The sequence below is a fragment of the Capra hircus genome, chromosome 27, assembly GCF_001704415.2.
Source record: "Capra hircus breed San Clemente chromosome 27, ASM170441v1, whole genome shotgun sequence".
NCBI classification, from domain to species: domain Eukaryota; kingdom Metazoa; phylum Chordata; class Mammalia; order Artiodactyla; family Bovidae; genus Capra; species Capra hircus.
The window spans coordinates 14,882,458-14,896,132 of NC_030834.1; the positions used below are offsets into that span (position 1 = coordinate 14,882,458).

At 39.6% G+C, this 13,675-nt stretch overlaps 1 protein-coding gene across 1 annotated transcript in view; it reads right to left on the bottom strand.

The window, feature by feature from the left end:
- The window catches only part of UNC5D (unc-5 netrin receptor D), a 631,871-nt gene that overhangs the window by 561,639 nt on the left and 56,557 nt on the right, over positions 1–13,675 (bottom strand). The gene's annotated exons all lie outside the window — the stretch shown is intronic.

Here is a 13,675-nt window from a genome sequence, read left to right on the forward strand (position 1 = left end):
TTCCAAATCCTCTCAGAAACCATGGATATAAATATGGAAGTCAGCAAAATAACTGGACTTGAACTTATGAGAGATCTCTCGAGAATAATCATTTTTGTGGTATTCTATCCACATAATACTCACTCCAGTTGATTAAGCTTATATCCACATTTTGATCAAAATATATAATGAATCCACACAGCTTATAGAGATCCAGGCAGGGCATCTCATATTTCAACAACCTAGTAACTCTTTCCAAAAATGAGATCAGGTTAGTTGGGAATGACTTGCTTTTAATGAACATATCATGATGGACAGTGACCACTAGTTTCTTCTGAGTGCTCAAAAGCCATCTGTTTGGTAATTTTGACCAGAACTTTTCAAAGGAGAAACTGTAACAATTATTTTCAGAATCCAAATGCTCCATCAATTTAGAAAATTAGAACATTTTTCCATTCTCAGGACATCTTTCTGGTGCTCAATGAAGCCTCAAAAAATGTAACGATATTTCACTTCCACACATCAACTCAAATCAACAAACGTTATAACAACAGTGATGGCTAAAATTTACTCAGCTCTTACTGGGTGCCAGGCACTGCTCTAAGCTTATTAAGTACATAAACTCTTTTAATCTTCAGAACAATTCTATGTACTATTATTATATCTGTGCAACAGATGAAGAAGTGTGTCTAAACAGGCTGCAACTTGCTGAAGTCAGAGTTCCTAAGTGACAGAGACAGGATCTGGCCCTGGGCAGCCCTCCCCTGTGTCCATCATCTTAGCTACTGAGGAAGGCAACAAAGAGAGACAACTCAATAAGTCTCTGGTGTGACTGACCAAACCCTCCATCTGCGTTCTTCCATTTAGAAGAAACGTCAGTGGAAGACCAACAAAACAACCTGCTCATCTCAAGCTTGAAAGGCTCTTCAGTTTCCTTTCTGCAAATAATCACAAAACTTCCACATGGGACAGGATAATCATAGCAATTTCCTATCACATACGACACAGCTCCTTGTCATCTAGAAGAAAAGCTGATGAGCAGTCTACAATCTGCTCAAATATTTTCTGTACAGCAGTTCAGCACAGTCAAATGCAAGATCACAGGAACAAAGCACCATGATATTAAAGAGCATTATACTCAATGTCAAAGAAACGATTTCCATGAACTATATCCTTCTAAATAAATATTTGAAAGGCTGCATCATATTTGCAATTGACATGAGGCTTGCACTCCTTATAGTCTAAGAAAAGCTCAGTCCATGCTAATGACATATCATGGGTGAGCTCTAATCAAATAAATGTGAACTAATATCTATTTGGATAGTGATGGCTGCACTCCCTTTAACTGGAAATTTCCATTGAATTTGAACTGATTGTTCCTTTCAAAGGACCTGCTGAATTATTTTAACGTGGTTACCCAGCGCTTGACAGAACCCTCTTGTCATCTGATACACTGTTGTCAAGTGAGTGCATGTTGATACAGCTAGGCATTCTGCCCATGGGTACAGGAAGTTGGTTTGGGGGTGGGAGGGGCTACTAATTTGACAATTTAGGTTATAAAGGAAAACAGTAAATAAAGACTAGACAATAGTGACGCTTTAGTGGGAGATGATATCATGGAATGCCATCCTAAATTGAAACACGTGTTGCTAACACAGAGGGGAAAATTCAACACCAACTGGATACTTCCTCTGACATCTGTGAATCTGTCTTCTGATCTGATGTCCCGGCTAACACAACGGGTGTCACCAGAGTCTGTAAAGTATTCAGAGATGCTAATCATGCGTGCTGAAGCCTATTGAACATGTCAAAATTCATTTTAAAATATGACCCAGTATGACAAACCCATCCTTACTCCCTTAGAAAGATCCTTGCATCCAATTTCCACACCTAATAATTCTTAGTTGCACAGACAGGGCTGGACTTCCCTGCATTCTTTCCAAACTTGAAATGTCATGTGAACATCCCTAGAAGATATTTCCTGATACCTAGGGCATTCAACTTTAAGTCACCAAGGAATCGTGATGCTTTGTAATCTCGGCAGAGGATTCGTTTCTGGACCTCTCTCTCAACATCTGACTTGCCTGCAACAGTGATTCCTGACATTTTCCAACAGGAGTGAATGCTACAGGCAGTAAAAGCACAATTACAGATTTGACAATTATGTCATCCTGGTTAAACATTTTGGATATGACTATACACTGTGTTGGAGCTTGCCACAAGAGGTGTTTTCAGAAGCGGGGTGCTGACAGCCAAGCATCACAATGATTTATGGTGCTGATGACAGCATTCAATTAAATTGTTCTTAACTGATTTTAATTAATTGCAAAACAATGCTAGCTTGGGAAACACAACTTTACCTCTGAGAAGGAAATACTGATTGACTAGAGCACAGCATGAGCATAAAAGCTCAGAATTTTAAGAAGAATGAGGGAATTAAAAAAAAAAAAGAAAAAACTGGGAAACAGATTGAAATTGATGATGCTGATGTGAAGTCAGGAGTGTTGATGCAAGGATTTCAGGTACAACAGGTAATAACATATCACACAAATCTTGCAGGACCTGATGGAAGGTTCTCTTCCTCATACTTCTCAAGTCGTGTTGATCTGTTCTTTGCTCCCGGCCCTCCCTCTACTCCTGATGCTCAGTGTTTGCGACTCTATGGACTGTAGTCCACCAGGCTCCTTTGTCCATGGAATTCTCCAGGCAAGAGTACTGGAACTAGTTGCCATTTCCTCCTCCGGGGGAATCTTCTTGACTCAGGGATCAAACTCACATCTCCTACATTGGCAGGCAGATTCCTTACAACTGGACCACCTGGGAAGACCCCTTCTATGCCTTTCTCTCCAGCATTCTTCAAACTACTTGCCACGCATGTTGGTGCTGATGGCGTGACAATGTATTTTATTTTTTTAATTTTATTGAACTATAATTGATTTATGATGTTGTGTTCATTTCTGCTGTATGGCAAAGTATTTCAGTTATACACACACACACATTTATCTTTTTCATATTCTTTCCTATGATGAAAAAGGTTATGTATGTGATTGTTGAATATAACTCCCTGCACTATGCAATAGGACCTTGTTGCTTATTATTTTAAATTCTACACAATCTTCATCATTTTGATATACTGGTAAACCCCAGCTGCAGCACCAAATCTGTGCTGTATATTTGCTGAATTACTTGAGGAATGAAACAAATACTGTCCACTCAGCACCGGTTAAGTGTTTTCGGTATAGCTTGCTTGCACTTTGCGTACATTATCCAAGTTAGTTCTCTCAGCAGGCCGATGAAGAAGGGGAAAACATTATCACTATTTAAGAAATGAGGAAGCAAAAGTTTCCTGAAGTTCAGTAATTTCTCGAACCAAGATAATACAAAACCCTAGCCTGCCCAGCATCTGAGTTGGAACCGCTGACCATCAATTACTGTAGGATCCACCATCCAGTGTACAAAGCAGACACCAGCATCCATGGTCCCAACTCCTGGGCAGAGCGCTGACACTTTCCTAACATCCTCTGAAATAACCTTTCAGTTTCTTGACCCACAGTTTCCCTGTACGCATGCTCACACGCTCACTTCCATTTGCCAAGCACCTTGCCTCAATCCCCCAACCTCCCTCCTTTCTCACAATTGGGTTCACAGCTCCACAGACCAGTATCAACATAATCCCTGCAATGAAACTTTCCTACTGGGTCCAAGGACAGTGTCCTTCTTCCCCAGGCTTTTACAGGCACTGTTTACATTTTTTACTTTATGTATTAGAATGGACATTGCCATTAGTCCAATTAGCCCATCAAATTGTGGGTCTCTCTTACTCTTATCTTTATAGCCTTTGTTACAGAAAGAATTGTGTATGATCAAAAATTCATAAGCTGAATTTCTAACCCCCAAAATGACTGATTGGGAGATAGGGCCTTTAAACAGGTAATTAAGGTTACATGAGGTCATAAGGATGGTCCTAGTCCAACCTGACTGGACCTTAGAAGATGAGAATTCACAGAGACTTACTAGGGGTGTGGGGTGGGCCCTGAAAGTTCATGTGAGGATGCAGTGAAAAGACAAGTCAAGGACAGAAGCCTCAGGACCACCAACCCTGCAGGCATCCTGACCTTGAACTTCCAGCCCCCCAAGCTTTAAGAAAATAAAGTTCTATTGTTTAAACCGCCTAGCCGTGGTATTTTGTTATGGCAGCCCTACAACCGATACATCCATGGAAATCTGACCATTCACAGTAGACACGTGTAAACACTTAGTGAATTAAATCAGAAACAGATTCATGATATATTCCATATATAGTGAGAAACAAGCTTCTATGCAAATACATTTGCAGTATATAATTAATATTTTCCTTCCTTTCCCTTTTTCTGCTCCCAGCCTTAGTTTTTCATTCCCTCTCTTTCTAAATATTTTTTAAAACTCTGAAAAATGCTCTAACTGCTGCCTACATTTTGCCACAGAGAGGTCTGCAGATTAGCTATAAATTCTTGAAAATGTAACCGTTTCAGGTAATTTAAGGCTGAAATTCAATTCAGGCTCCCCCTCTATTTTCTCAGCTTTTATTTATTTATTGACAAAGTTTTTTAAAAAGATGTAAAAACAAACAGAATTTCAGTTTCACATTGGATTATACACTACTCTATGTAAAAAATGTTAAACTATTTATTGCTATAGCATAGTGGCCTTTCTAAAAAAAACAAAAGACACTTGTAACTTCCAAGGAACACTTGAATAAAGTATCCCAGTATAAAAGTCAAGTCATCAAATAGAGGCAGAGACATGAAAAATCTTTACCACCAAAACTATAGAAACACTTATTTATAGTGCATTCAAAGACAATAACATAATTTCTCAAAAAGCAATGACTAAAATTAAAAATTAATCAGAATTCAAAATTAGCACACTTCATTGATGAGGACCCAAATATCTTTTGATGATCTGTATGTAACACAGCCATCTGGAATCTTTGAACATACAATCTCTTGGACCCTGCTGCTGCTGCTGCTGCTGCTAAGTCGCTTCAGTCATGTCTGACTCTGTGCGACCCCACAGACGGCAGCCCACCAGGCTCCCCTGTCCCTGGGATTCTCAAGGCAAGAACACTGGAGTGGGTTGCCATTGCCTTCTCCAATGCATGAAAGTGAAAAGTGAAAGTGAAATCGCTCAGTCGTGTCCGACTCTTTGCGACCCCATGGACTGCAGCCCACCAGGCTCCTCCATCCATGGGACTTTCCACGCAAGAGTACTGGAGTGGGTTGCCATTGCCTTCTCTGAATTACTCAAATCATTTATTGGTGCCACACTGTGGAGTCTGTATCTCCAGTAAAGCCCAAGAAGGGGCTTATGTCTTTTTAAGTCTGAGAACATTTTACATTATTAGGTAAAAACTGTATGTTACATTGACAAAAATGTAAGAGAAATGACTTATAGGAATTCTGGTTGTATCAATCCCAAACAATTTTTAAAAGTCACTGCTAAGTATCCACAATTAACCTTTTGGAATAAAATTTACATTTTAGTGTTCTTGGTTTGTTTCAAACAGGACTCATGCTTAAACAGTATTTATAGTGACAAAGAAATATTGTTTGACATCCCTTATATGGAGAATCTAAAAAGAACTGATACAAATAAACTTACTTACAAAACAGACTGACAGACTTAGGGAATGAATTTATGGTTGCCAGGGGGATGGATGGGGGAAAGGGTAGTTAGGGAGTTTGGGATCAACATGAACACACTGCTATATTTAAGATGGATAACAAGGACCTACTGTATGGCACAGGGAACTCTGCTCAATGTTATGTGGCAGCCAGGATGGAGGGGAGTTTAGGGGAGAATGGATACTTGTATACATATGGCTGAGTCCCTTTGCTGTTCACCTGAAACCATCTCAACATTGTTAATCAGTATCAGTTTAGTTCAGTCGCCCAGTCGTGTCCGACTCTTTGCGACCCCATGAATTGCAGCACGCCAGGCCTCCCTGTCCATCACCAACTCCCGGAGTTCACTCAGATTCACGTCCATCGAGTCAGTGATACCATCCAGCCATCTCAGCCTCTGTCGTCCCCTTCTCCTCCTGCCCCCAATCCCTCCCAGCATCAGAGTCTTTTCCAATGAGTAAACTCTTCAAATGAGGTGGCCAAAGTACTGGAGTTTCAGCCTCAGCATCATTCCTTCCAACGAAATCCCAGGGTTGATCTCCTTCAGAATGGACTGGTTGGATCTCCTTGCAGTCCAAGGGACTCTCAAGAGTCTTCTCCAACACCACAGTTCAAAAGCATCAATTCTTCAGCACTCAGCCTTCTTCACAGTCCAACTCTCACATCCACACATACCCCAATACAAAATAAAATGTTTTTTAAAAAGCTATTTTTCCAGATGCATAGTTCCCATTTAATATAGTCAAAGACCCACAAAGGCTAAGAACTTGATGATCTATGGGCAAAAAACGACACGCAACAGAGTGATTCAGGGTTTTGTCCCTGAGCAAAGGAAGCAGTGACTAGGGCATCTAACTATCAGCTTAAATCCTCTGCACTCAGCGTCTTGTCTGCAACATGAGTGTTTAAGACTTAAGTCCAATTCCTTCTACCCTAAGAATATATGATCCTGGGTAGCAAGGTCATCATGCCTCAGTTTCTAACTCCATAGGTTGAAACAGAGCTCAGTTCACTGGCAAACATTATGGCTTGCTAGAGCAATCGTTGTTATGGGGGAACTTCCCAAACATTCAAAGTGCTCAGAATAGTTTCATGTTGAGGAAGAAGAGCCCAGCTGAGCAGGGATCAGCTCTCAGCCCTGCAGCAGAGCAGTTGTTCTGGAAGCATCAAGCATGAAACAAGCAATGTACAGACAAGGCTGTCGTGCCGTTACTAGCCCTCTGTGGCCGGGGGCTGTCATCTATCCAGCCCAGCTCTCTCCCTCCTTGACTCCCCTCTTCAAGCACTAAAAGCACAGATTTCAGGTCCTGTAAGTTTTACAGCACAATGGCTCTTTCCTATGAAAGACAAAAACATCCATGGCATGGAATAATCGCTACTGACTGGCAAAGCATGGTGTCCACGTGTAATTCTAGTATCAACTTTAAACCATGCATTCACTTAAGTTGAAACCATCCTTTCTCAGGAATTGCCATTTTGTATGTATAAATACTGCTGGAGCTTTGGTTCCTATGACCAGATGGCAGGCGTGTGAAATGCGAATATAGCTGAGGAGATGCAAACAGATGATCCCTCACTGACAGGCACCAGAGACCCGAGTGAAGGCCGAAGTTTTTATTTCAAAAAGAAGTAATTAGACTTGACAGCAGAAGTGCAAATAGGGCCCAAATGAATAGACCTATTAACTGGACTTCCCCTATGGTAATTGTTAACCCAGGACTGTTTGGCCATAAAACACGTCTATAGTTTCACTGGAAGAGTGTCCTTGGATTTGAGTCACAAAAGACAGTCCCAGATGAGAATACAGCCATTATATTAACCAATCAGAATCTGGTCCCATCTATTCAATGGGAGGCTTTGTTAATTACTTGCTGACAGAATGTCCTTTTGGTAGAGACCCATGATACGCAAAAGGGCTTCTCAGGTGGCTCAATGGTGAAGAATCCGCCTGCCGATGCAAGTGCATCCCTGGCTTGGGAGGATCCCCTAAGTAGGAAACAGCAACCCACTCCAGTATTCTTACCTGGAAAATCCCACGCATAGAGAAACTTGGAGGGCCAGGTATCCATGGGGTTACAAAGAGTTGGGCACAACTGAGCATGCACGCATTATACACAAAACTCACAGGCTGGAATAAAGCTGCCCTCTAAGTTTATATTTATAGATGCATGTACTCCAGCCTTATATAAAAAGGCTTAAGGCAGGTAACTCTGCTACTTCCATGCAAACATGGCCTTCTTTTTGAGTACAAAATATGTAAGGCATAATCGAAGTGGTACAAAAAAGCTGCCTTCATAGCAGATGAGAAGTAAGTGATCACAGGGCCCAGCAAATACCCTCAATATCTCCACCGAAGTCAATAATGTGGGCTTGCACTTTTACACGTTCCAAATGAAAGCTTCAGGAGGTCCCCCCCCACACCCCTGCCAGGCTTTTCCATTGCAATCAATGTTGTGCTTCTGACATGGAATCAATATTAATTGCAAAGCCCTTGTCCGGCATTTCCATATGCATGTGGAGGAAAAGCAAGGTCAATTTCATCCCAGAGCATTCTCTCCCTGCCTCCCCAAAGACCACACAAGTAGAAATACAAGGTTAATTAGCCAGGTACCCAGCAGATGATGGTGTGTTGCCTTTTCTATTTCAATCTCTATCATTTTAATCTAATGCAATTTACATGATTTTACACCACTCAGCCCGTCATCTCATTCTCTCTTGAACCTCTCATTTAACCAAAGAAGAAATTTTAGGTGTCCTGACTGTCCCATTAGAGTCCCTTGGACTGCATGCAAGGAGATCAAACCAGTCCATACTAAAGGAAATCAGTCCTGAATATTTATTGGAAGGACTGATGCTGAAGCTGAAACTCCAATACTTTGGCCACCTGATGTGAAGAATTGATTCACTGGAAAAGACCCTGATGCTGGGAAAGACTGAAAGCGGGAGGAGAAGGGGATGACAGAGGATGAGATGGTTGGATGACATCACCAATTCAATGGACATGAGTTTGAGTAAGCTCTGGGAGTTGGTGATGGACAGGGAGGCCTGGCATACTGCAGTCCATGGGGTCGCAAAGAGTCAGACACAACAGAGCAACTGAACTGAACTGAACCAGGCAAATGATGGAGTCACAACCATCTTATGGAATATGAAAGACCACCTACAGCTTACACGAATGATGCCTTCTCACCTGAGTCCCTTGGGAAAGCAGAAATCAGATCAAAGAACGTTAGGGAGATAAGGAATCCTGTCCAGTTGATCTGTAATCACTAGTAGTAATGAGTCAATCCAATGACCGCCAAATAAGGCCTGGGTTTTAATTCTACATTACGATGTTGACCACCATTTTTATTGGCCCAACTGTGAATCCCTTGTACTAACAAAATCTGAGATTTGCCAAACTGCCTTTCAACTGTAAATCTCAAATAGCCAAAAACCACAACAGAATGAAGGCAATCAAAAATGTTTTCAAATTTACAGTTAAACAATTTTAAACCACGGGAAACATAAATGGAGCATTGGGACAATGTCTACTCATCCCAGAAGTATATTTCAACTGAAGCAGAAACACTCTGGATTAAAAAAAAAAAAAAAAACTCCATGTCAAATTTCAGAGATAATTCTTTATGGTGATGACATTTTACAAAAGGGCTTCTTCCTCCAACCCCCTACATAAATCTAAAACAGCCTCCACTTCCAGAGGTAGTTCATAGGCTGGTAGTAACAAGCGTTACTAACATTTCATTAAGAATTTAAAAACTTAAATAATGAAGAAAGTTCACGCAGAATAATCCCTTATAAGGAATAGTTCTTCCCCTTCCCTATTCTATGTGTGTGTTCATGTGTGAATAAATATTTTTCTTCATATGCTGGTGAAAACCTCACCACTTACAGTGTCTCTCCCTTGAAGAAATAACTAAAATTATGCTTATAAAATTTGATTTCAAATCTGACAATATACTGGTTAACACTGAGAAACTGAGAAAAAATTCAAGGGACATTTTTAAACAAGGAAGTCACAGGGTGATCCCTATGTAAGAACATATGTAAGTAATAAATAAAAAATATATATACATGCAAAAAACCTGCCATCTATTTCAAAGTTCATAATAATATATATATGTGTGTGTGTCTTTGTACATATGTATATTTGACTAACTTGCATCATCTATTCACTACTCCAAGTAGTATAAATCAACTTACTATTATTCTTCACTTCTATTGAAAAATGAAACAGTTATCTTTATATTGAAGTAGGGTTTACTTATTTAAGGTTCAGTAAATAGACCAATACATCTCACAGAAAGCCATGTTAACCTCATCATATTTATGCACATGAAGGGTTTAAGTATCATATTCCTTTCCATATCCGTAAATTCTGAAATAGTGACAAGAATTCCCCCAAGGTCATGATACCTAAGAGGCTTACTCACACTTCTGCAATACTTGGCTACAAACTCAGGCTCCCCCAAGAGTTCTGATTTCATGGGTCTCTGGATTAGAAGGAAAAGAACACTGTATAATTTTGTTTGCTTTTTCAAAATATCCACCAATCTGATTCTAGAGCATCTCCAAGAAGGGAACCTGTAAGTAGGACAGAAGACTCTAGAAACTCACCGTCTCTCAAGCAATTCTCTCTTCTAGATAGTTCTGTCCACAATCATTTCTTCTTTATATTCAATTAAAATCTGTCCTGTCACTGATCCTATTTCTCCTCACCTGAAACCATACCTACCAAATATAATGCGTCTTCCGTACATCTTCAAATATTTGATGACAGGTCTCATGGTTTGCTTATATCTTAAATAAAATGAAAAGGCTGAAATTATTACCTTTCATGAAGATGACCTTCAGAGGAAAGCTGGATGGTCAGGGGAAAAAAATACCATCAATGGCCCTGCTTCAATTCTTCAGCCTAAAATAATATAATACATTTCTGTGGCTTTCAAACTAATATAAATGAATATAATAACTTCCTTTTGTTCATGGCCGATTACATTATATTACAACAGCACGACTTCCAGGGCTAGCATGCAAAAGTAATTTATTTTTCTCCCACATCTGTAACTATTTCAGAGAGCAGCTAAGTCTTCATAATTACGCTGCAGACACAGTAAATAGAGCAAACCCAATAGGTCACACTGTGACTATAGTTCAGGGAGAGAACAATTATTTTATCCCATATAATTTGCATCCAACATTTCACGTAGCAAACTAAAGAGGAAAACAAAACACTGGCTTACAGAATTACTACGGCCTCTTAATATTCACTCTTCTTTTTTTCTCTTTAACGGCTCTTCTGTCTGAAACAAGCATGCACACATACACACACAGTATAAACGACATGCCTGAACAATTTCCATTAGAAAGTCATTTCCTTTTAGGTTGTGATTCATTTTACTTTGTCTGACATAGATTAAGTTATTATGAAATTAACGAAAATTGCTGGCATGTCATTCCATTTCTCTTCTTTTACTCTTTTCCTTCCCTCTGTACAAAAACAATTATCCACCATCTGAAGAATGGTCAAAGTCAAGAAACAAGGTTTTCTGCTTTCTAAATAGAGCAAAACCCGCTCTCTAAAAATACAAATCACTAACAAGCAAGCATCCTCCCCGGGAACCAGGTCTGTAACAGGCCAGCACTAAGAAATGAAACTACTGTGTTTACGGTTTTCTTAATATATTATCAGTGAAAAATTTGAAAGCATGAAAATAATTCTCTAGCGATGCTGAAGGGGGAAAAAAAAATCAAATTATGGCAATGTTCCCTGCCAATCAAAGGACTCTGTCTTGATTTCTCTTGTTTTAGAAGCCAAAGTCCTCTTTAGGGAGAACAATGTGACTCTCATGAGAAAAGAAGTCTAATGGCTTTAGTTTTCTAACATGAAAGAGCCCCCTAAATGTACAGAACAAAATTAAAAGCACTGTGACAAGAACAGACAACTCAGACTGTTAATGAAGAACTAAGGGAGGTTGGTAAAGACAGAGCTAGCCTCTAGAGCAAAGCGGCTTCAGCTGACCATTTGCATGTCAGTCCCCATTTCACGGTGGCAAAGACTGAGAATAACTAGGAAATACATTAGCATTTTGGCCTTGCTGAAATGTGAAATGTACTTGCTGCTCTCAGGGCCGGCATTTCCTCAGGCTTATAAACAAGCTGCTTTAACAGCGGACAATTGATTTTAGGCATTCAGGCCTTAAGTAGAATTATCTTAAAGCAGAGAAGATACACATTCAATAAAGCAACAATATTTTCATATTGGAAGTCAAGAGTTAAGATCATGGAATTCTGAGCCGCGCTAACTCAGATGGAACTGTTGTTTCCAGGACTTAGGGGCTCACAGGCTGGGGGTAATTAATTTTAATTCTCTAAACTTACACCATCCCCTGTCCCAGTCAGCCAAAAAGGTACCAATCAAAGGTAACGTTAGTCAAAGGTTACCACTGAGCTCTTAAAGAGTGGCAAATATGACTCAGGGGCTGAATTTTCAGTTTTATTTCAAAGCAGAGACTCAGTTCAATCATTGGAACAACTTTTAAGCATGTTGGAACAACTCGGGTATGCAAATTTGTACATTTCACAAGGTCTAAATACAGATCAAGTATTTCCAATGAAAATCGAGGATGCAAATTGAGATATGTTCTCTGCAAAAACAGTATCCAATTTAAACACTTAATATAAAAAATGTAAACCATATCTCATTAATGTTTGTATATTGATTACATATTGAAATGATGATATGTTGGATGAACTAAATAATATATATTATTAAACTTGTTCTTTTATCTATTTTAAAGTCACTAGTAAAATTAAAATTATGTGTTTGGCTTATATTTGATGCCCTGCACTATGTTTCTGCTGAGCAATGCTCCTTCAAATCTTAGATTCCAACCATCAAATAGTAAAGAAAGACACTGCAGGGTTTTGTAAAAATTAAAATTCATATATATAAAGCACATTCCTTGGGGTCTAGCATGAAAACTGAAAGTTAGTTGCATGACTATGTCCGACTCTTTGCAATCTCATGAACTGTAGCCTGCCAGGCTCCTCTGTCCATGGAATTCTCCAGGCAAGAATATTGGAGTGGGTTGCCAATTCCTTCTCCAGGGGATCAATCTTTCAGACCCAGGGATTGAACCCAGGTCTCCTGCACTGCAGGCAGATTCTTTACCGTTTGAGCCACCAGGGTCTGGCATACCACTCAACAAATGGTTAATTTTTCTTAATTCCATTACATGGTAAAGAAGGCTTATTTATTACAACAACATTTATGCCTTAAGATCTTAATAAACTATCAGAATTTCTGAATTTCCTAGACCATTATCTTTTTCTGCTTAACACTTTGCAAAATAAGATCTTCATGAATGCCTAATGCGTGTTCTTCAAAGATGTAAAAGAATTTTAAAAAGTTATCTCATCTTCCATCCTGCCTTCATATAGCATCTTTTCAAAATTCCCACTTAAAAAAAAAATTCCCACTCTTTGTTCTACCCTGTGTATTCGGTGTCTCTCTCACACACACACTCACACATGTACAGCTAACACTATTATATCTGACCATGAAAAGAAAGTTCTTTAAAGCAGCTTCTAAAAATCCTCTAAAAGGCTGCACAGCGTGCAACATCTCAGGAAAAGAAAATACGCAGAGAGCGCCCTGCCGTTCTTCCACTTGGTAGTAAGGTTATGAGGTTGCATCGCATTTCAATTGCATTTCGGTTAACTTTCCTCTTTTATACCATAGGAAACATTCAGAATCCTAAGAAAAGGAAACAGTGAAGAGACTGAATTTCTCCCAAGACAGGATTTTTTGATCTGGCTCTCAGCCCATCTCCATTTGGAGAGGCAGGGCTTCTCTCATTCTTTGAAACCGAGTGGCACTGCCGAGCTGCTCAATGCCAAGTAAATATTTCACAAAGAACGGTGAGCTGTTGAATTTGCCCCACCTGGGTTAACTATAGTCAAATTCTACCCTTAGCCTCGTCTCCAGTCCCCACTATCTTTCACCTCATTTTATCTGGCACATTTTAGGC